This window comes from Phascolarctos cinereus, unplaced genomic scaffold (assembly GCF_003287225.1).
Source record: "Phascolarctos cinereus isolate Bilbo 61053 unplaced genomic scaffold, phaCin_HiC Scaffold_726;HRSCAF=1367, whole genome shotgun sequence".
NCBI lineage: Eukaryota > Metazoa > Chordata > Mammalia > Diprotodontia > Phascolarctidae > Phascolarctos > Phascolarctos cinereus.
Genome location: NW_027556098.1, coordinates 311,889,325 through 311,914,086, shown reverse-complemented (window position 1 = coordinate 311,914,086; position 24,762 = coordinate 311,889,325). Strand labels below are relative to the sequence as shown.

Sequence of the window (24,762 nt, the reverse complement as noted above, 5' to 3'; positions counted from 1 at the left end):
CAGCTGATCCAGCTCTGTCTCCCCCGTATTTTATATAGTTGTTTGCATGCTGTCTCTCTTCATTAGATTGGGAACTTCCTGAGGGCAGAGACTATTCTTGCCATTTTTTTTTTGTATCTCCCGTACTTAGTACTGGGCCTGGTACGTAATGGTTGCTTAATAAAGGCTTGTTGATTATGATGTGTGTGTATGTTTTAAGCAAGACCTTACAGCTATACCTCTAAAGTTCAATCTTACTTGATTGGCCCCAACATTCTACTCTCTGGAAATCTGCAAGGGTCCACCTGACTGTGATCCGATCCGTTAGGGATCCCATCTAGCTTCTTGCTGTCAACACATTTGGTAACCATGGCATCTAGCCCTTGACCCAAGTCACTGATACCCTAGAGGCAAGCACAGACCCTTGAGGCACTTCATTTCATAGTTATAAACTGATAATCAAGAAGATTTATCGGAAAAGCAAAAACAATGTGGGGAGGAAGGAGGGAAATAGCATTAGATATGGAGTCAGATTAAGTCTCACCTGCAGGCTGACTTGGGAAAGACCTCCTGTTAAAAGGAGGGATTTGAGCAGAGCAGGGGAGAGAACACTTATAGCGAAGTGGGAGGTCAGGGTAGGGAAGGGTGTTTTGGTCTGAGAAGTCCCAAGTACTGGGAGTAGAACAATAAAATAGTCAGTTGGTAATATTGATTTAATTAGAGTTCTCAGAGTAAAACAGAGACAGGGAACAGTTTCAAAGCTCCATTAGGAAACGGTCTCTGAAGGCCTAACGGGAGGGCAGTAGCAGCAATATCAGGTTGGAAAATGGCCGAAAGTCAAAAGTTTTCTTCTTGCTTGTTTCTCTTGCTGACTCCTATGAAACACTGAGCAGCCTAATGTATTCTCTATGGCTTTTCGGTTTCTTCGTCTTTAAAATGAAGATGGGACAGGGACCCTAGCAGTCATTTAACCTCTCTGTGTCTCACTGTCCTCATCTGTAAAATGAAGTGGCTGGATTCATTGACCTCCATAGCTCTTTTAAGCTCTAAATCTTTGATATTCTGATTGAGTATTTGTGGGAGGACTAAGCAGTCTGCAGAAAAAACACAGGTACGTTTCCTCACATCCAGAAGAGCAAGAACACCAGCAGATGTCTGGATAATTGAAATCCCTCATTACTACTGTATCATGCCTCCATGCCAGGCCTGGGATCTGTTTTTCCAACTCTGTATAATGGGCGTAATAATGCCGGCACCTCTTGGAATTGTTGTGAAGCAAGCACTCTGAAAGACCTTTAAGAGCTACACACAGGTCTGTTATCCCATCTTTGTGAGGTTGTTTTGTCATCAAATATTTATTGCACATGCAGAGTACAAGGATTCTTCTAGCACTTTTGATGACTGAGTTGCCTGCCTCAACCCTTATCCCAGATTTTCCCCTTCCAGGACTCACCCCTGTGTTCTTAGGGTCCCTCTCCTTCTGGTATAGTCTCATGCCTATCCTCATTAGCAGCCTCTGTTCCCTAGCCTTACTTGCAGAAACCAAGCTCAGAAGAGGCAAATTCTTTTTTTTTATTTAATTTATTTGTTTTTAGTTTTCAACATTCACTTCTATAAGATTTTGAGTTCTAAATTTTCTCCCCCTCCCTCAGTACCTCCTTCCCCAAGACAGCAAGCAATCTGATATAGGCTATACATGTACAATCATATTAAACATATTTCCACATTAGTCGGATTGTGAAAGAAGAATCAGAACAAAAGGGAAAAACATGAGAAAAAAAAGAGAGAAAATAGTATGCTTCAATCTACATTCAGACTCCATACCTCTTTTTCTGGATGTGGATACCATTTTCCAGCATGAGTCTTTTGGAATTGTTTTAGATCATTGTATTGCTGAGAAGGGTTAAGTCTATCAATATTAGTCATCACACAATGTTGGTGTTACTGTATATAATGTTCTCCTGGTTCTGCTAACTTCACTCAGCATCAGTCCATACAAGTCTTTCCAGGTTTTTCTGAAGTCCAACTGCTCATCATTTCTTGTAGCACAATAGCATCCCGTTACATTTGTATACCACGACTTGTTCAGCCGTTCCCCAATTGATGGGCATCCCCACAATTTCCAGTTCTTTGCCACCACAAAAAGAGCTGCTATAAATATTTTTGTACGTGTGGGTCCTTTTCCATCATTTTTATGATCCTTTTGGGATACAGACCTAGTAATGGTATTGCTGCATCAAAGGGCATGCACAGTTTTATAGCCCTTTGGGCATAGTTCCAAATTGCTCTCCAGAATTGTTGGATCAGTTCACAACTCCACCAACAACACATTAGTGTTCCAGTTTTCCCCACATAGAAGAGGTGAATTCTAAAGTGCTTTTCTTTCTACTCCTTTAGTGACATAGCAGGGACTCTTCTGACCTTAGCTGATGGCTCAGAAGAGGTCCAGATGAAAGAAGGAAAGCCCAAGATCCTCCTACAAGAACCTCCTTTCTCTGACTCTCCCCACCAGCCATCAGGCTCTACAGTCCACCATAGCTCATGTTATTGAATACTCCCAGCACCACAAGGACCACATTCATTTTCCTATCCTCACCAAAAATAATATAATATATGATTACAATATATATTATAATATATGAGCATAACTCCAAGGAGCCTTGCTCCAAGATGGAGACGCCCTCTATCCCACTACAGCTTTCTTCTGGCTAGGGTAGATAAGTGGTGCAGTTGGTAGAGCACTGGGCCTGAGTTCAAATCCAGATTCAGACACTTAGCTGTGTGACTCTGGACAAAAGTCATGTAACTTCTGTCTGCTTCAATTTCCTCGTGTGTCAAATGAGTATAATAACAGTATTTACCACCCAGGGTTGTTGTGAGGATAAATGTTTTGCAAACCTTAAAGTACATATATACATACATATATTTAATAAAATGTTAGCATACATACGTACACATATATACACATACATACACACACACAAATATAATGAAATATTAGCTTGATGTAAGCGGTTCAGTGGGAAGAAGGCTGGCAGGAAGATCAGAAAACCTGAATGTGAGCCCTGCCTGAGTCTGCCATGGACTAGCTATGTGACCTTAGCTAGTATGTAAACTGAGGGGACCGGCCTAGTAGATGATGTCTGGGGTCCCTTCCATCCCCATGATTCTAGGAGTCTGTGATTGTGATAAGCTCTAAGCAGAGGTAGGAAGAAGGCATATGACCAAAAGAGATTTTTATCGTTTAGAAAGGGAAGCAGCTGGTCACTAAGAGCCCTCCTGACTTCTTCAAGAACAAGTCATGTCAGACTAACCTTACTTCGTTTTTGACAAAGTCACTAGACTGATAAACCAGGGAATGCTATAAGCGTAATATGCCTAGATTTCGGCACAGCATTTGAAAAAGTTTCTTATGCCATCTTTGTGGGCACACAGCATTTGAAAAAGTTTCTTATTGTGGGAAAGATGGAGAAATGAGGGATCAATGATAGTTTATATCCACAGAGAGATGGATTTGGAATTGGTTAAATAATTGGATTCAAAGAGTGATTATTGGTTTGATGTCAGTATAGGAGGAAGTCCATAGTTGCAATGTCCCAGCAATCTCTGCTTGACCCAGTGCTGTTTGATATTTTAATCAATGACTTGCAGGAAGGTATTAGGTGGCATGTATGATAGATTTTCTGTATACGAAGCTATGAAGACAGCTAACATATTGAATGACTAGAATATCTTAAAACACTGAAAATGTTTTGGTTCAATCAGTCAACAAAGATTTATTAAGCACTTAATATGTACTAGGCACTGGGGATAAAAAGACAAAAATGGAACATTTCTTGCTATTGAGGAGATGAACCCAAAAAGTTGAAATTGAATTGGGATTCATTAACCCAAGTTCACTACTTGGATTCAAAATATCAACCATAGAAACATGATGTGAGATGAATAGCTCGACAACATTTCCTATGAAAAAGGTCTGGGAGATTTAGTGGACCTCTAGTTCAACACAAGGCAACATAGCAGCCTAAAAAAAATCCAATTTGATTTAAAAAAAAAACTTTGAGAGAGGCATAGTGTCCAGAATAAGTGATACAATCCCTTAATCCATAATCCCACTAGACTCTGCCCTGGTTAGAGCACTCTCAGGGTGCTGTGCTCAGTCCTGGGTATTGTACTTTACTAGGGACAATGATAAACTGGAGACCATCCAAAGAAGAGTAACCAGGATGGTAAGGGACCTCAATACTACACCAGTGAGGATCAGTTAACGAACTGAGGATGCTTAGTCTGAAGAGGACAAGACTTGGAAGAGGAACTACAGAAAGCTCTCTTAAAGTATTTGAAGTCCTATCATGTAGAAATGGGATTTGATTTCCTCTTTTTGTCCCTCAAAAGAAAAAAACTCACTGGGTGGTAATTGAAGTAAGGCAGATTTCATCTGGATATGAGCAAAAAATAAAATAAAATAAAGCCCAAAAAGCCAAAACCCAAACAAAACCTCCTACCAATTAGAACAGTATGGACTTCTTCAATTTCTCCCTTGCTGGAGGTCATCAAGCAATGAGGAGATGATCTGTTGGGAACATTGAAAAGGGATCTCTATCCATGTGACAAATGGTTTCTGAGGTTCCTTCCAATTCTAAGATTCTTTGGTTCTGTTTATATCCACCCACCACCATAGATTTCTGTCTCTTTTCTGGGTAGGTATTTTTGAGATGACCATTGAAATGAACAATGTTTTCTTTCTTCATTACACATACTAATAGAAGGGGAAAGATGTGGATAATTCAAAATAAAAGATGTTCACACACACACACACGCACACACACACACGCACACACACACACGCTACTTATATCCTCAAGTGACATAGCCTCAGACCCAAATACCAAATGGAAATAGCTTCTCAGTAGAGTATATAATGGCCTAGGACCCTTCCATTCCCCTTCATCCTCCCAGAGGGGCTTTCTATCTGATGTTCGAGCAGCTGCCTCCAGTCACCCTCCCCTTGTTTCTCTTGACATTTCTGTCTCTACCTCTGAGCCACAGTGGTTTCAGACTCTTTAATCCAGGAGCTTGGCTAAAGAACTGCATCACTCAAAGTCAGTCTCTGGAAGACTTTAAAGAAAATGACAATCAGGATCCACTCTCTACCCCATTATTTCTTTGTTCTCATGCATACACACACACACACACACACACACACACACACAACACACACACACGCATGCAAAAATTACCCTTCAGTTTCATATTACTGGCTTAAAAGTGTTAACAATTCCATGAAGCATTTAAAAATACACAGACAGATTTTATCAGCAAAAAAAAAAGAAAGAAAAGAAATTCAGAAATGTTGCCCCCCCATGTTGATCTTTCTTTTCTTAATGAAACTCTGTATTTTTCTCTCAATTCTTTGTTAACTTCTCTCTGTCTCTGTGTGTAATTTAGTTAAATGGTATCAGTATGCTCCTGTTTTCCCCCCTTTCTCATTCCCCCTTTTAATGAAATGTGTGAACAGTTTGTTCTCAACTGAAAACAAGAGCTGATCCATTTCATACCTTTCTGTGTGGGAGGGAGAGAGGTGAGTTCTGAAAGCAAGTTGACTGGTGGGAAGGGGGTGGCAGCTGAAGGTGGGGAAGCAGGCAGAAAATGGAAAGCATCATACAAAAGTTAATGTGCGATCTTTTCCTCTTTTATTTGCACTATGTGCAAAACACACTATGCTCCTTTGATCAGTAGAAGGGCACAAGGGCCCCTGTAGAGCCCCAACCCCCTTGGGAAGAGAATTGGTACATTTGTGTGTTGGGAGAAAAGGAGATGAAATCATCAGTACTTTAATGGAAGGAAGGCAATTTGCCCTTGTTTTCATTCTTTATTAGCCATGCTAACAGAGGGGGAAAGATGTGGATAATTCAAAATAAAAGATGTTCATACACACACACACACACACACACACACATGCTATTTCTGTGATATAATAGTGGTCTAGACTTTACAAGCCTGTGCAGTTTGTTCTACCGTGTGCAATCCCCCTGTGAACTTCTGTAACATGTACAGGTGTTCTATGACTATTTCCTGTTTGCTTACTGTGTGACAGAAACGGATCTTTTTGTATGCACACCCAGTTCCAGCTCAGAAGCCAATCAAAAGAGCCCCCTTTGACAAACCTTGCATCAAGAGGAATTGGTCACAGAACGCCTGTGTGTCTCCTGAAGTCCGCCGAGGGGACCACGTCAGTCAGAGCCCGATGTGAATGCTCATGAGGACTGGGCTTCCATTGGCCAGTCCTCATTACATTTAGATTTAGAGTTTTTAAAATGTTTGTTATTGTTATTATTGTTGTTCAGTCATGTCCGACTCTTCATGACCCCATGGGCCAACTGTCCATGGAGTTTTCTTGGCAAAGATACTGAACTGGTTTGCCATGTCTTTCTCCAATTTTATGCAGGCAGGGGTTAAGTGACTTGCCCAGGGTCACATAGCTACCAAGTGTCCGAGGTCATATTTCAACTCTGGTCTTTCTGGCCTATCTGACTCCAGGCCCAGTTCTGTATCCACTGGATCACTAGAAGCCCTTTTTACAACATATACACCCTCAAATGTATGCATGGCTCCACTCTGCCCTTCCCAGCTCTCTATCCCAAAGGAAGCACCCTGGGGCCCAGCTAGGAAGAGGAGATCACGGACAAGCCACCTCAGTGGGCAGTGTGCATGTGGACGAGGGAGAGCTGAGCTACTTGATGGCATTTTGCTGGTCCCCTTCTTCTCACTTCCACTCCAGAATGGGAGCCTGACCTCTCTCAGAAGCCCTTGGCCCCAGATCTTTTTCTACAACTCCATGTCTTCCTAAGGCTGACACACTGACTCCCTATGTACCTCTTGGTGACTGAGTAGGCTGGAAAGATGTTTGTGGGGTTACTCATTGTTTGGAGCCTTGTTTGCAAAAATGTGTTAGAGCCAGGAAAAAGGGAAAAAAAGCCTCAAAAACCACATTGTTCCAGTGTGAAGAATCTCAGGCCCAACAGGCAGATTCCCATTAAGGTTGGGCCAACCTAGAATCAATGTCCTAACGTTGTAGGTTTAAATCTGGAAAGGACCTTGGAGGCCATCCAATCCAACCCCTTCATTTTACAAATGAGGAAACTGAGATCCAGAGAGGTCAAATGACTTACCCAAAGTTACACTAGCAGTAGCCATCAGAGTCAGAATTTGAACTTGGCTCCTCTGACTCCAAAGCAGCCCTTCACAGTACCTACACTCCCTTTATTTTACATATGCAAAAAAATTACACCCATTGAGGAGAAGTTACTTGTCCATTGTCACAAAATGCCTCAGCAAGGAACTGGAACTCAAACCCAGTACTCTTGACTCCCAAATATAATGTTTTTCATCCTTTTTCTACTGTACCACATTCTCTGTTCCCTAGCTGCCTCCTTGTGGGTAGGGACTATGCCTAATTTAGACTTTGGATTTATCCCAGGGCTCCTAGTGCTGTGCTCTGCCCATCATAGTACATCATCAATGTCTACCCAATGAGTGTTGGTTTCCCTAGGAGGTAAAGTGGGAAAATTCCAGAGACAAACTTAATAAATAAGTTTAAAAGCCTTGTTCGTGAATGACATACATTCTCATTTGGGTGTTCTTTTTAAAGGGGTAGAAAGTGAGTGTAGTGAGTGGGAGTGGAGGGAAAGGGCCCCAGGGGCAGGGGTGTGGGGAAGCAGCTTGGTTCCCTGTCTCCTTGTGTTCATCATGACTCTCCTCTCCAAATTAAAAAAGCAGAAATTAAATAACAACTCCATCTGTCAAGAGACGCTTCCCCAAGTTGGCATTCTTCAACCAGCTTTCTCTCATCACATTCTGTTCCTACTTGAGTGAAAGTCTTGGATGAGGTTAAAGGAAGCGAGAAGAATGTAACTGCTGGACAGAGCGAAGTCCTGTATACATGCTGCTGGCCATTACTGAGTCCAGTCTGCAGGAAGTGGGTGCCATATCTTGGGGAGGAGGGGATGTAGGGGAGAAGGGCTATCTGTAACCTTGCTGTTTGTGTCTCTTGAGCTCAGTCTGCCCTGCTTTGGAGATACCTTCGACATAGCTGGAGTTGGATGGGAGTTTGGGGTTTTCCCCTGTGGAGTTCTTAGGGATGGAAAGTTGCACTGAAATGATCTGAAAGAACAAAAGTCAAGAAACTGGGGTCAAGAGAAAGATAGCGATAATAATAATAACAATAATAGTATCCTACACTTATATAGCATTCTAAGGTTTGCAAAGTACTTCACGTAGAGTATCCTATTTGAGACCCAAAACAATTCTCAGGATTCATCTGTACTTTTTGTAATTATTGTCTCTTTTTAACATATATTGGCAGCCAAATAGTGCAGCAGATAGAATGCTGGGCCTGGAGTCAGGAAGACATTTTCCTGAGTTCAAATCAGGCCTCAGACACTTCCTAACTGGGTGACTCTGGGCAAGTCACTTCACCCTGTTTGCCTCAGTTTCTTCATCTGTAAAATGAGCTGGAGAAGGAAATGACAAACTGCTCTAGAATCTCTGCCAACAACACGCCAAGTGAGGTCACAAAGAGGTGGACACAACTAAACAATGACTGAATAACAACCAATTTAACAGATAAGGAAACTGAGGCTTAAAGAGGTTAATTGACTTGGCAGTACTTTTCCTGACATTAAGTCCTAGCACTATCCACTATACCCAACCAGCTGAGAGGCCTGAAAAGACTCCCTGTTGTCCACAGGGAAGGGTCAGCAAAGCCCGCAGGTCAAATCCTTCTCCCAGATAGCCTCCCAGGTGCCTTAAATCTCCAAATCTCTACATCCAGATGAAGAAACTGAGAAGGGGAAATGTAAAACTTCCTCAGAATACCAGCTAATTAGTGACAAAGCTGAAACTAGAACCAGGCCTCCTGACTTCCAGCCTGGTGATTTTGAACCATTCTTTTTAATCATTCCTGATTTCAGTACGCTCCCATCCTTGCCAGCCCTCTGGGAAGAGTAGAAAATGTTGAAAACTCAGAGCTTGCTGCCTTTCCATCGATTTCCACTTTCTTTAAAACGAATCTAAGACCTCCGCCTTTCTCCCTTCTCCTCTGCAAGCCCCGTCCCTGTTCAGAGGGGTCAGAGAATCATTGATTTTTAGACCATGAAGAGGTAGTCTTGAATGTGTGCCTCATGGAGCGGAGGAGTAAAGCAGAGGGGGGAGGTCCTGGAGAATCCCTCTAGGAGGCAGGTACATGGATGCTCAGGGAGTTGTCCCAAGGTGCTCCATCTGATGCATGCTCAGCAAAGCAGGAAGAGAGGAGGATGCAACTCTGACCTTCTGAGAGCCAGGAAGAAAGCCAGAGCTGTAACTACAAGTCATGGTAATCCCACTGTTGAAGTGAGGCATGGATCAGTCAGAACGTGGCCTCCTCCGTGACAGGTGGTTGGCTTGGAAGGGGGATGAGTGTAAAAGCAGTGCTGTTAGCTGCCTTGTTAAAGACTCTGGCCCAAGTCGATATGCACATGTCCCAGGTGAGTTTGTGCAGTAAGTTGGAAACTTCCATGAGTCTCTCTGTCCTCAATTTTGTAGAGAGCTTTCTGTTTTGGGTAGAAAACTTTTCCATAATCCCAACCTCCTTCTGTAGATGAATTTTAAACCTCTTCCAGTCTGAGAACATAGAGCAGGGAAGGATAGGCAATTTGGATTGTGGAAAGAGAAGGTAATTTAGTGCCTGAAGACCTGAGTTCAAATTCTGGCTTTGCCACTTACTGTGCAACATCGTACAAGGGAGATTTTCTAAACCTCTGGCTCAATTAATGTAATATAATCAGTACATGAGCATGATGAAGGTTTCAAATGTGTAGACACTATGGGTCTTGACCTGTGATCATTTTATAAGGCATGAAACTTTTTGATTGGGTCAAGAAGAGAATAATTGATTGGCTAATCAAACTAGTTAACCAGGTCTCTCTCTGGGATCTAGGATCCTTCATGCCAGGGAGAATTGTCTATGGACTTTATAATGGACCATCTATAGACTCTGTCTTGGACTCTATATAGTCTCTACAATATGGATTCTTGCTGCCAAGCAGAGAGCTACACCTTACAATAAAGCTTCATGAAGATTCTGCAAAAGAAGAAGACAATTCTTAGTGCTAGGACTTGTGAAGTGCACATGTGCCCTACAGGTTAACTTTGTACTTCAATTTTGAGCTTACTCTCCCCATGGACCTTGTATATGTAGTGGGTAGGATGTTTTGTCACAACTGTTAATCATTATACCACTTTAGTAAATACCTTTGCTAAAAGCCAGTTGAGGCTACTGGCTGATAATCAATGAGAGGCACACTGGTTGAGGCTCAGAAGGGACAGTACTAAAAACTCCTTTCTTCAAGGTTACCCTGACAGGAGAAATAGTCAGTTGTCCTCTGGGGACCCAGCCTGCCAATGAGAGTGGGAGTTGGGGAAGTAGCCCTATCAAGAAGCTTGCAAAATCACTTTACCTCTCCCAACTTCAGCTTCCTTATTTGTAAAATGAGGGAGCTGAACCAAATCTAAAATCCCTTCCAACACGATAACCCCTCTTCTATTTCCTCCAGGAGCGAATACAAAATCCTTCAGGTGGGCTTTCAAAACCCTTCATAAACTGGCCCTCCCAGTCTTCTTATACCTTACTCTCCTCCGCATATTCTTCTTGCTGTTTCATGCCTAAGACACTCCATCTCCTGACCGGGCATTTTCACTGGCTGTCCACCAATGCCTGGAATTCTATGTCTCCTCAGGTTCCCTAGATTCCTTCAAGTCCCAACTAAAAGTACACATTCTTCAAGAAGCCTTTCTTGATCTCTCTTAATACTAACTCCTTCCCTCTGTTGATTATATCTAGTTTATCATATAAATGTATATATGTATATATGTGTATGTATTTGTGTATAAGTATACATCTATATATACACATAGATAATGAACATGTATCTTTATGTAAGATATATATTAATACACACACACACACACACACAACACACACACACACACACACACACACACACACACACACACACCCCTATGTATATAGCTCTTATTTGCACATAGTTGTTTGCATGTTGTCTCCCTCATTAGGGAGGGACTGGTTTTTGCCTTTCTTTTATCCCTGGTACTTAGCACAGTGCCTGGTATATAGTAGGCACTTAATAAATGCTTGTTTCCTTCCTTTCTTCCTATGAATGGCAACTGTAGCATATACTACCAGACACAGTGGCTGTGTTGATTTGTTTCATTTGATTTTTATCCCTTGTGAAAAGGGAGAGTTTTATTTTGTGGGTAGAAGAAGTGAATACCAGGAAATTTCTGGGGCATAAAAATAAAAGACATCAATAAAACTTTAAAAAAAAATGCTCCTTCTGCCTAGGGATTGTTTCATTCTTTGTATTTGTGTCCTCAATGCCCCGCACAGTTCCTGTGCTTAATAAATGCTTAATTGAATTCTGTGGGAACAGGATGAGAAAGAATCATGAGTATTAGAGTAAGCAGTGAACTGAAAAAGCATCCTTTGATCCAGTTCTCCTGATTTCAGGAAGGTAAGGTATTTCTATCCCCACTGGGAAGACAGAGCCCAGAAAATGTAGGTAACTTAGCCAGTGTCACACAGCTATGAGAAAAATGATTATTAATAACCTAATATTTGGAGAGATCCAAAGTTCTCCCCTTCTAAAGTTCTGAATTTAAGTTCAGTATCTTGAAGGACATTGCTGATAATAAGATTGGATTAACTTTCCTGTTCAGACACCAGGGAGTAGGCATTGTGTTTTGCTCAGGCTTGGGTGGGGCATACTTTCTTTGAATAGATTGCCCAAGGCTGGGGGTAGTCTGGGTATAGAAATAAGTTTCTCTATCCAAGGGTGACATGATGTCAGTCTCTCATTGAACAACTACTCTTCCAAGGGGTATATAAACTGTGAGCCTGCTGCCATGATTGTCTTTGGTCTAAAAGAGAGACGGCTAAATGACTATCCTTTTATTAATGACATGCTGGCCTTATTAGGAAAATGACTAAATTACCCAGAAACTATGTCTCTTGAACTTTTTAATTGTTACTGCCAGTATAGTGTGTGGCATGGTGAAGGGGAGGTATAAGATATGAAAAGTATTTGGAGTTCTTTTGAAGCAAGGTGCTATGTGAATCCAAGGGACTGTTGTTAATAATGTTATTTACGAGCATAATCATTGCTTTCTGGTCTCCAGGGTGCCTCAAGGAGGGGGGTGTAGTAAAATGAATTATAAACATTTAATAACCATTTTATGATGGTTTGTTCTCTGCTGGCTATTGCAAATACAAGCTCATCTGTAGAAAGTTAAAGAAACTTGGTTTTCCCTCTTATAGAAGGGAGTGAGTTAAATCCATTGGGAGAGCTGGAGATTCCTGGTTCTGTACTGTGAAAAGATTTAGATTTAAAGTCAGAGGACAGGCATACCAGTCAGTATTCAAATCGTAGCTCGTCTGCCTTGAGCAAGTAGAGTCTCTTCTCGTGGCCTCAGTTTCCTCATTTGTAAAATGAGAGGGTTGGACTAGATGGTCTCAGAGGCCCCTCCAGAGGCATGTTGTGCAGATGACGGGAGTTTCTGGAAGTGGAGAAGGCTTTTGTGCTCAAATTAAGGCAAGGGAGAATGGGGGAAGAAGACACGAGTTGGGGATTTTGGGTGATTGATTAGATTTGCCATCATTTTTGGAAGTCGGTTGGGGATGGATACAGAAGAAAGTTAGTAGATTATAAGTACCTTGAGGACAGGGATTATTATTATTATTTGTATCTTTGTATAGAACCCTGCCTTATGCTAGATAAATATTTGTGAATATGTCTGTGTAACCTCAGCACTCATGTGGCACATTTCACTTGCTTTTCAGTTGTATCTGACTCTTTGGTAACCCCATTTGGGATTTTCTTGGCATAAATAATGGAGCGCTTTGCCATTTCCTTCTCCAGCTCATTGAGGGTGAAGTGACTTACCCAAGATCACACAGCCAGTAAGTGATTTCAGCTCAGGAATATGAGTCCTCTTGACTTCAGGCCTGGTGCTCTACTATACACTGTGCCACCTAGCTGCCCTTATGTGATACATAGAAGGTACTTAATAAATGATTGAACTGTAGAGTTACTTTGGATTGAGTGGTTTTCCTGCAGAGCTCTGTATTAGTGCTGGTGTGGGAAGAGAGAAGCAGGATCACAGCTTAGAACCACAGAAGTCCGAGGAGATCAACATAGATAATGGGTTTAGAAGCAGAAGGTAATTTAAAGGTCCTCTACCATCCCTTCTTAAACTATAGGTCTCCACCCGCATAGGATCCTGAAAAATTTGACAGCAGTAAAAGGTTCTGAACGCTCAACGACCAGAAATTAATTCAAAATCAAACACGTAGTGAGTCCGAGGTGTTTCTGGCAGTGTTTGCCCCGACCACACTACAGCTTTGGTTCTGAACACAAAACGTGCACTTTGCACAGCACACGCGCTCCGGCCACGCAACGACAAAACTGCAAGGGTGGAAAGTGGAAAAAGTTTAGTACAGCTCCCCACCTTTTTTTATTTTAAAGATGAAGAAATTGAGGCTCAGTTCAGTTTTGAACCTCGCCCAAGTAACCACAGCTAGCAAGCGGACCAGCTAAAACTGAGACCCAAGACTTGTGATTTTTTTTCACATCTTTTTTTTTCACATTTTTTTCACATCTCACACAGTTTCTCAAGGTCTCTACCTGGTGGCAGGGAGAGGGAGGGATCTCTCACTTCAATGAAGAACATAAAACACATACATGCCCCCTAGAAACATATAGAACAGTTCTAATTAATAGAGTACAGACACTAAATCTAAGTTTGGTAGTCCTTGTCCTGGAAGCAGCCTGAATTTGGAGTCGTCAGATCACGGATTTAGGGCTCATTTTACAGATGAGGAAAGTGAGGCTTATAAACTTACACAGGTATTTTAGTATTTTAGTGCCTAATGCAGGTCTTGAACCCAGGCCCTCTGTCTACAGAACCAATCACAACTCTACTTATTACCTATGTAACCTTTGGCAGGTTAATTTAGTTGAATTCAATAAACATTTATTCTCTGATGAAGCCTGTCTATGTGTGCTAGGCTCTAAGGGTACAAACACAAAAAGAGAAAAATAGTTCCTGTCCTTAAGAAGCCTACCATTCACCTCTTTGGCCTTAGTTTTCTCAACTCCAAGATGAGGGTTTTGCACTGAATGGATGGCCTTGTACCCTAGATCTCCCCCTTTGTTAGCAGCTCTAACATTGTGGAGGAGCCTTCCTCCCTACTCCCCCCTAGCTGAGGATAACTGGGTAGGGAATTAGCAGGTAGCTTTAGCTCCATTTACAGTATGGCCTCAGGTCTGTTTTCAGCCTGGTAACAGTGTGGCCCCTGGGCCCAAGGGATGCCTGTTGTTTTGTGCATCACACTGGGATGGGTGGATTGGATTCACCAGCACCATCTGGTCCTGTGAAACGAAGCTCACATCCACTGTCTCCCAGCAGCTGAGGCTCTCTGCCTATTTGGGGAAGCTGTCCCTGGAGCACCCATCAGCCCCTTCTCCACAGTATGAAATTGGGGCAGGAAAGTGCCATCTCCTGGAGATGGGGAATAGGCAGGCAGTCATTGCAGGTCCTTGGAAGGGAATGGTAGCCCAGTCTGTGACTAGAAGTTTGTAAGCCTGGCCCATTGAGCAGTAGAGAAATCCTACGATTTAGTGCTGTAAGGAGCCTTAAGAATCATCTACCTTATGAGTTCTTAACCTTTTTTATATCACAAACCCTTTTGTTCACCTAGAGAAGCCTATGGGTCCCTTCTCAGAATGGTGTTTTTAAATGCATATAATAAAATACATAGGATTACAAAGGAAGACAATTATTTTAATTATAGTTTTCAAAATATTTGTAAAACCAAGTTCACAGACCCTGGATTAAGAACTTTTGATTCTAAACCAAACCTTCTCATTTTTCAGAGAGGAAAATGAGTCTAGGGGAGTTGAAATCACTTGTATGGGCTCCCATAGCTGGAATTTGGAATTCAAACCCACTTACTCCAGACTGAGTGCTTGTCACATTAGGCTCAGCATGGTGATGGGATAAAATGGGACCAGGAGGACAAGGCCTCACTGCCACCCAAACCTTACCTTCTCTGCATCCTAGACCACAGAGGAAAGGTTTGCCTTCAGAGGAGAGGCTTAAAACACTGACTCCAGGAAAAACTTGGCCTTTCTCCTTCACTGACCTCATATAATGGCAGAGGAAAGAATCAGATCTACATCTACTAAGTGTTTCTCCAGAAAAGGTTTTTCAGTCAGTCCACCAATCAACATTTATTAAACATCTACTATGTGCCAAGATGTTGTACTTTTCTCAGGCAATGTGTGTGTGTGTGTGTGTATGTGTATAACATATATATATATATATATATATATATATATATATTATAACATATATATACACACATGTATATTTATATCCATATGATAGAGAAAACTAGAGGTGAAGTGGATAAGTGCTGGACCTAGAGTCAGGAAGACCTGAGTTCAAATCCTGCCCTAAACACTTATTCACAGTGTGACCCTGGGCAAGTCACTTGACCTCTCCAAGCCTCATTTCCCTTATCTGTAAAATGAGGATCATAATAATACCTACCTCCTAAGGCTGGTTTGAGGATCAAATGAGATGACATATGCAAAATACTTTGTAAGCTTTCAGATCAAACAGCTGGCAAGTCTCCTCATAGGCAGATTATGATCTGCGTCTTTAGCCTCACAGCAAGATTTTTCCACATTAACAAAATCTCAGATTCTCCCATGCTCACATATATAGTCTACCCTTTCCCTGGACTAATGTAATAACCTTCTAATTGGCCTCCCTGCCTTCAGTATCTCCCCCTCCTTAATTCATCCTCCATTAAGGAGAGGGGGAAGGGAAGAGAGAGAGAGAGAGAGAGAGAGAGAGAGAGAGAGAGAGAGAGAGAGAGAGAGAGAGAGAGAAAGAGAGAGAGAGAGAGAGGGAGGAGAGAGAGAGAGAGAGGGAGGAGAGAGAGAGAGAGAGAGAGAGAGAGAGAGAGAGAGAGAGAGAGAGAGAGAGAGAGAGAGAGAGAGAGAGATTTGTTTTGTGGGTAGAAGGGGGTGAATACCAGGAAATTTCTGTGGCATAAAAATAAAAGACATCAATAAAAACTTTTTTTTTGAATCCCAGCTTATTCTCTAATATAAATGCTAGCTACTATTCTATATACTTATGTTGACAATTCAATTCAACACTCATTAAGCACCTATGTGCCAAGCATTGTATAGGCATGGGAGTGGAGAGGTGGGGTAGTCTCTGCCCTCCAGGTACGATATGTTCCAAGTAAACAGATATAAAGTATATAGAGTGATACAGAGTAATTCAAAAGGAGGAGACCCTAATAAGGATTGGGGATGCTCAGGAGAAGGCCTCTGCAGAAGGTGCCATGCAAGCTGTGCTGGAACAGAAGCCAGAGAGGCGGCCAAACATTCACTGAGGCAGGAAATGAACAAGTCATAAGTGGTGGAGATGCCGGGTAGGAGATCACTTTGACTGGAGTGGACAGTACATGAAGGGGCATAGTATGAAATAAGATCAGAAAGACTGATGGGAACCCAATGTGGCGGGCTTCGAATGCCAGGCCAAGGACTTTGTATTTGATCCTAATGCCAGCAGAGTCAATTGAAGACTTTTTCTTGGCGGGAGGGGGAGATGATATGGATAGATCTGTGTTTTAGGGCTATCAGTTTGGCAGCTGAGCAGAGGATGAATTAAGGAGGGGGAGATACTGAAGGCAGGGAGGTCAATGAGAAGGTTATTTCAATAGTTCAGGGGAAGAGTAGGCTATATATGTGAGCATGGGAGAGTCTGAGATTTTGTTAATGTGGAGAAATCCTACTGTGAGGCTAAAGACCCAGATCACAACCTGTCTATGATGAGACTTACCAGCTGTTTGATGCTACGTAGCTTAACTTCTATGAGTTTCAATTTCTTCATCTGTAAAATGGGAGGGATAATAGCACCTCCCTCCCAGGACTGTTGTAAGGATCAAATGTATCAGAGGCAAGAGGTGAATTCAAGTCTTTCTGACTCTAAACCCAATACTCCAGTCCCCTACACTCAGCTCTCTTCCCCCTCTCCCTCTGTGTCTCTCCATCTCTACTCTCTCTCTCTCTCTCTCTCTCTCTCTCTCTCTCTCTCTCTCTCTCTCTCTCTCTCTCTCTCTCTCCTTCTCTCTTCCCTTCTCCCTTCCTTCTGTTTCCCCTTCTCTCTCCCTCTCTCCATATAAAAGCATATTTTCTATTACATGTCCATGTCCCTACCCTCTTTCATAATATTCTTATTTGTAATAATACTGCTGTTCCTCTAACTGGCCCTTCTTGTCTCTCATCTCCCTCATAGTAATTAACTTTTTAGGAAAATATCTGGTGGACATTGAGAGCCTCTTGGTTGAATCTCAGCCTGAAGGTCCTTCCTCCTCCCTTTCCCCCTCCTCTTCCCCCTCACCTTAATTAAAAACTCTGCCCCAGGAGCCAGAGTTACTGAGAAGAGCATCATAATCAGGTCTGGGAGCCGCTCAATACAGTTTGCATTTTAGCAGGAGGAAGTATTGATAAGACAGAGGTTGAAGTGGTCAGTGGAGAGTTCGTGGATTAAATTCTGTTCTGGTGGTAGATGAAGTGTGAGAACAGATGTCAATACCTGACCTTTCTCTAAAATGGGGAAGAAGGCCCCGGTTCCTTTTGCTCCAGTCTCTGCTGGGGAATCTGGGAGGTAGGTGATGGGTTTTTTGTTGTTGTTGTTGTTGTTGTTCTAGACAATGGGGTTAAGTGACTTGCCCAGGGTCACACAGCTAGTAAGTGTTGTATCTGAGGCTGGATTTGAACTCAGGTCCTCCTACTCCAGGGCCAGTGCTGTATTCACTGCACCACCCAGCTGCTCCTAGGGTAATGGTTTTCTAAGTAGGATCCTTTCTGTCTGGTGATCCCTTGGAGCCCTATTTCTCCCTCTACTCATCTACTAGTTACAGACAACAGAGCCAGTTCTAGGATGGAGAGGATCTGCCCAGCAATGGGGTTGACTTTAAAACTTATGTCAAGTTCTGTATGCACTGAAGTTAAAAAACATTTCTTACAGAGGATGGCTGGAATCAAGGAAGGGAATAAATAATATATTTGGAAAGGTTGGTGATATAAAAACAAAAGATGAAAAGAGTAAGAAAAAACAAAATTTAAGAGTGTCACTCTGAGATGGTCCTATCTACACTAGCAAACATGTGAATACAGAAACAGGCAGTATGGTTCAATGGTAAAAGCCCAGGATTGAGAATCAGAGGGTCTAGGTTCAAACCCTAGCTCTACTCCTTCCTAATTGTGTTACAAATTCCTAATTCCTAGAGAAAATCACTTCCCCTTTCCAGGCCTTAGTTTTGTCATCCACCAAATGGGTGAGTTGGGCTAAATGATTACTAAGGTTCCTTCTAGCCATAAATCAGATAGCATTGAGGGAGTAGATGAAATAAAGTTAGATCCATGAATGTAACCTTTCCCTTTTGCTGCAGTGCTCAGCCATCTACTTATTTGGGGGTCATTGTTCCTTAGACAAGAGCTAAAGGAGACTTTGCTTCTCACTCATGGGGTAGTTCAGGGAGCCTATATTTGAGGAAAGAAGACTTGGTTTGGGGGTTAATGTATAATGGGATCATTGCCTCCATATTCTGATATGACTTCTCTTCCCACTGGTCTTCCCTTAAATGCATGGCCCTGCATGCATGTTGATTGACATAGAACATGGAGAAGCAAGACCGTGTCATTTGGGGTACTCTTATGTTGTTGTTCAGTCTTTTTTAAAGTCATATCTGACTCTTGGTGACCCCATTTGGGGTTTTCTTGGCAAAGATAATGGAGTGGTTTGCCGTTTCCTTCTCTGCCTCATTTTACAGGTGAGGAAACTGAGCAAACAGGGTTAAGTGACTTGCCCAGGGTCACCCAGCTAGTAAGTGTCTAAGGCCAGATTTGCCCTCAAGTCTTCCCGACCCCAGGCTCAGTACACTATCCACTTCACCATCTAGCTGCCCAGGGTGCTCATGCCCTTCCCTCAATGCCTCAGTCCCACCCTTTCTTCTTCTACTCTGGTGTGTGCTAAAGGGCTGAGTGGACCAGGCCTCATGGGAGTCCTTCCCCAGTGTTCTGGGCTCAGATACCACTGAGATCTCCCCCTCCTAAGAGTCTTTGGCCCAGGGCCACTCCAGTCTGGGTAGGACATGGTCCCTCACAATATTTCAGTGAGTAGAGAGTCTCCAACTACAATCCTTTCAGTAAGATGGAGGACCACCATCTGCCCTAGAGCTCAAATCTCCTATGTGAGTCTCCTCTTCCAATTAGAACGTGGCCTCCTTGGGAGAAGGAACTGTTTTGATTATCTGTTTGTGTCCTCAGCACTTAGCACAGGGCTTGGCACTTCATAAGCACTTAATAAATGCTTTTTAATTAATTTCCTCATGCATGGATTCATTTATTCCTGGGAACGATATCTGGGCCATCACAAATATCCCTTGTCTCAGTACCACCTGCCTGGTCAAAGACTGCTTAACCCTTCCCCACCTTGGTTTGTGCTTATACCCTCTTCCCCTCTCCCTCTACTACATTACTAGAAAACAGTGGAAAAAGAAGTGGCCTCAGAGTTGGGGGCTGGGGAATTTAGTCCAGGATCTGCCACGGATTAGCTGTGTGATCTCAGTAAGTCAGTTCACATCTCTAGGCTAGTTTCCATCTCTGTAAAATGGGGGGACTGGATTAGAGAAAGATATGACTAGGATTTTTTTGTGTGTGTTCATGAGGCAGTCGAGGTTAAGTGACTTTCCCTGGGTCACACAGCTAGTAAGTGTCAAGTGTCTGAGGTCTCATTTGAACTCAGGTCCTCCTGACTTCAAGGCCGGAGCTCTATCCACTTTGCCAGCTAACTGCCCCTAGGATTTTTTATTTTATTTTATTTTTTATTTACTTATAGCAAAAATAGTTGGCAATAGTGACGTAGGGGAGAGGATAGTCAGCTGGGAAGTGCAGTGCTATGGAGGGAGATGCCTTTCTAGGCAGGAAGGCTTAGGGACAACTGCAGTAACATATTAGGGCTGAGGGCTCAAGATAAGGCATGGGCATTGGGAGGAAATTGGGTAGAGAGTAGCATCTCTCCCTGGCAGCTGGGTGGCATTGTAGATAGAACATGAAGCCTGGAGTCAGGAAGACCTAAGTTCAAATCCAGCCTCAGATATTTACTAGCTGGGTGACCCTGGGCAAGTCATTTAACCTGTTTGCCTCAGTTTCTTCAACTGTAAAATAAGGATAACAATAGCACACGCCTCCCAGGTTTTTTGTGAGGACCAAGTGAGATACTGTTTGTAAAGTACTCAGGATAGTGCCTAGCATGCCGTAGATGTTTAATAAATGCATAGTCCCTTCCTACTCTGCTTGAGTCAGGTTAGGGGCTACAGGTGGGTATAGGGTGGAAGGGGAAAAGCATTTATTCCTTCCGATTTTCACCCCAGGCTCTGGGGACTCGATGACCTCTAAGTGCTAAGTAAAAGCCTATATAATTCTGTGATTCTATCATTTGGCTAGGACAGCTCAGTAAGCCTCGTAAAGGATGAAGTCAAAGGCAAGAGTGGGTGGCGATGGAATTGGCTCCTCATCCAAATATAAACATTTGAAAGTATAGCACAAAGAGCACAGATTATTATTGGCAAAGTAAATTGGTTTTGGTACAAATGTGTCTTTCTCCAGTGAGAGAAATTGCTATTGAGCTGGGCGTGAAAGGTTAGCCAGTCTTGAGCCAAAAGGGGAAGAAAAAAAAAAAAGAGGGAGGGGCTATAAGGACAGAAGAAGGGGCAGGTGTACTTTTCATTGTATCTGTTTCTCAACTAGGTCTTCTCCAGACCAAATCTCATCTGCATGAGAGCTTGAGAATAAGGGAGAAAAATAAATAGAAGTGGTGAGTTCCAAGGCAGCCTAAAAGGTTGGGGAAATGAATCGATGTTTTCCCCAGCAGCTGTCCGGCATGAAGTGTAATAGTTAATAAAGGCTGATTGTGCACACACACAGCTGGTGCCAGGGAAGGGAGCAACACAGGGTGAGTAGGCTAATCCTTCTCCAAGACGAACTGCCTCTTCCCCCTCCCTCTCCCCCTCCCCTCCCCCCTCCCCCAGTTATCTCAGGCCGATTAAATCAGACTTTGAGGAGACAGATCCAATTAGAGTGGGTGCAGGAGGCTCGGACATTACCAATAGCTGCACTCATCTGGGTTTGCTCCTTAATCTCTCTCAGTCCCTTGCCAAGCACGCGCTGGGATGCAGGGGCCAGGGTTCTGGACGAGAGCCAGACCCAGGGCGACTGTGTGGTTGCTCAGTCAGTCAACGCCAAGGTAGGGATGAGGGTAAAAAGCCCTGGACTGAGCGACATAAGAAGAAAAAGGAAAGAGAAGGCACGGCCCCCCGGCCCCTGTCCCTGGGGAGTTTATAGTTCATCAGAGGAGGCAGAGCATTGATGTGGGTGTACCTATGTGAGAGAAACATAGACTCCAGTGAGCGTAAAACAAATGCCATTGAAATGTGGTTGGGAGTTCATTTCTGACCATTCTCCTAGCAGAATTATGCGTCTACCTAATTCTTTCTGGTTTAAACAAATAATATAATTAGTTTGTCTTTCTTGATCCCTCAGTGACTAAAGGGGTGAGAGAGTGGCTGGAAGAGGCAATTGAGGTTTATATCAGTGTAGCAGATCAAGAGTTGCAGGCTTTTAAGTAGGAAGGACCAAGTTCTTTCATTGTCCTAGTTCATACCTCAAGGAAACTTGCCCCTTGAGGCCCTTAAAGCTATGAGTCTGGGTAAAGCAGCCGTAAATTTAGAAATAGTCACGGAGAGGGAAAGTCAACAAGTCTAGTCAATAAGCACTTATGAAGCCTTTACTTAAACCAGGGAGTTGCTAAGGTCAGGATTCCTACCCAAGATCACTCATCTCTTTTCTTACTGTTAGGGAGACACCTTGTTTTCCAGATCTAAGGCCCAGCAAGCAAGCTGTGCCCTGAGCTTGGCATAATAACAATAAGGTGTCTTCTAATAGTAAGAAAAGAGAGGACTGGTCTTGGCTTGGGGGTCCTGATGTTTCACACTGGGAATGCAAATATAAGCAGAAAGAAATATGGCCCCTGCCCTTAAGGAGCTTCCATGCTAATAGAGTAAGACAAAATATAAACAGAAGTTGTGGGAATAAAGGTAAATAAAGGGGACGTATTATGGGCAGCTAGATGGGACAGGATCCGAAGTCTGGAAGACTCATTCTCTTGAGTGCAACCTGTCCTTAGACACTATGTGACCAATCTATGACTGTAGACTTATCTATAAGACCCAGGGTAAGTCACTCCATCCTGTTTGCTTCAGTTTCCTCATCTGTAAACCTCCAGTATCTCTGCCAAGAAAACCCAAATGAGTCATGAAGACATGACTGAACAATAACACGAAAGGGGGCATTATGGAGAAAGTCTGGGAGGAGAGTGTGAAGAGCAGCCAGGAGAGAGGAATGAAGGCTTAGGTGACTTGGGAGTACTCCTTAAAAAAGGAGCCTTTGGGAGTCTGTATTTTTAAAACACAACAAAGGCATACAGCACTACCATGGAGGGAAAGCAGTACAAAGTCTCAGCAGAAGAGAATTTTTTTGTTGTTAACTAAAAACAAAATTTGATTCCTTTGTGAAAATAATTTTCTCTGAAAAGGTATGTCTAACTCTTCTAATGCTGACATTTAGTTACCTCCTTAGTAGTCTCCTACTAAAAACTTAGTGTCAGAATATTATCCCCAATGATAGCTTGAAGTCCTTCCTGGGAAATCACCTGGACTGGTCTATGAAATTAGGTGCCGAGAAGGAAATTTCAATATCTTTTGTATGTGTGAGTAAAGTTTCGTTGAGTATTTAAAAAAAAAAGGCTCTGGGAGGAACCAGCCAATCCAAGGGAGAGGCTGTAGGGTGGAGGATACTCCCAATTTGTCCAGTCCAAGGCTGGAGTGAGCTTCCAGGATGAAGGTGGGGGGAGTGTGGTTATGGGGAAAAACCAGGAAAGTCAGGCATGCAGCCTGGAGAGGAACGAAGGAAAAAGGCGAGGAGGAAAAAAAAAAGAAAAAGGAAGAAATAAAAGAGAGGGCGATCACGAAGATGGACAAGTCATCAGGAGCAAATCCAGCACTGAAGGGGAGATGTAGTCAGAGGCAGAGTTCCAGAAAAGCTAAGGGCATTGCCCGACTAAACAGGCCAAGAGGATCCTCAGAAATCACAGCTAGTGAGACCAAGAATTACACAGGGTAGGTCTAGAGGGGTGTGTGGCCACTGCCCTTCCTATCTTGCCAGTCTTCTTATATTTCTTCCCTTCCACATACCCTACACAGCACAAGCTTCTCATTGTCCCAACCAACCTCCCCTGTGCCTCCTGGTTTCCTCAGCTTTCTTCATGATGCAACTCAAATACCCCCTTCTGCTATAGGCCTTTCTGTCTCCCAGCTTCTAATGCAGGGAATAGAGTGCTGGGCCTGGAGTCAGGGAACCCTGAGTTCAAATTCAGCCTCAGACATTTAGCCGTGTCACCCTGAGTAACCTCTATTTGTCTCAGTTTCCTCAACTGCAAAATGGGGCTAATAACAGCACCTACTTTGTAGGGTTGTTGTGGGGAGCAAATAAGATAATATTGGTAAAGCACTTAGCAGGGTGTCTGGCATACAGTAGGTGTTATGTAAATGCTTATTCCCTTTCCCTAAGGCCTTCCCTCTAAGGCTGCCTCCCTTTTTACCCAGTATCTATCTTGTTTGTGCATGGTAGTTTTCATTCTCTCTCCTCATTAGAATGTGAGCTCCTTGAAGGCTGGAATTGTTTTTTCCTCTCTTTGTTTCCCCAGACTCAATGATTTCCTCTCCATCAATATAGATCACAACCCTTATGTACCTTACTAGATGCATTCATCAATCAATCAATAAGCATATATTAATTACCTTTGTGTCAGGCACTGTTCTAGGCCTTGGAAATACAAAAACAAAACAGGAGCTTTCATTCTATCAACACGTACACTTAAAAGTAGATATCAACTATATGAAAATTAAATACATGGTAATTATGGAAGTAGGGAGGAGAGGGCCCTAGCAGCTGTGTGTATCAATAGTTACTATGGCTGAAAAAACACGTAACCTAATGGCTAATCTGATGGCGAGCCTCTTTGAAACAGCAAGGCTGATACGATTATTTTATTTTATTCATACAAGGTAATACAAGATCATAGAGAAGCCAAGTAATTATGATTTATTGTCTCCAGAAGACCTTATTTCTGGTGCACATGAGTGACATGGGAACCGAAGGGAGGATACATCGCTCCATGAATACAGTGGACTCTGTCCCATTCTGTCACTTGTGGTGGCTGGACGACACTGGGCCAGGGGAGACTGCGTCTGGAGGCAGCCGAGGAAGAAGCAGACAATAATGAAGGTGAAGAGATCCCAAGGAGTGCTCTTCTGTGTTTGGAAGGGGAGGTGGATGGAGAAGCAGGGTTCAGAGCTTTGGTGAAAACTCTACGTCTGAGTTCTACTCCTTTCCAAGGCTGTAGAGGCGTTGTTTCTAGGAAGGAAGTTGTTTGTTTATTAATTACTGAATCAGCATGCATTCAGGTTTTTGTTTGTTTGTTTGTTTTTGATAAACGAGCTGCTTACAAATGTTCCAAGAGCAA

General features: G+C 42.9%; 1 protein-coding gene across 1 annotated transcript in view; it reads left to right on the top strand.

Moving 5' to 3' along the window:
* Nucleotides 1–24,762, top strand: part of DSCAML1 (DS cell adhesion molecule like 1) — a 519,489-nt gene that overhangs the window by 145,367 nt on the left and 349,360 nt on the right.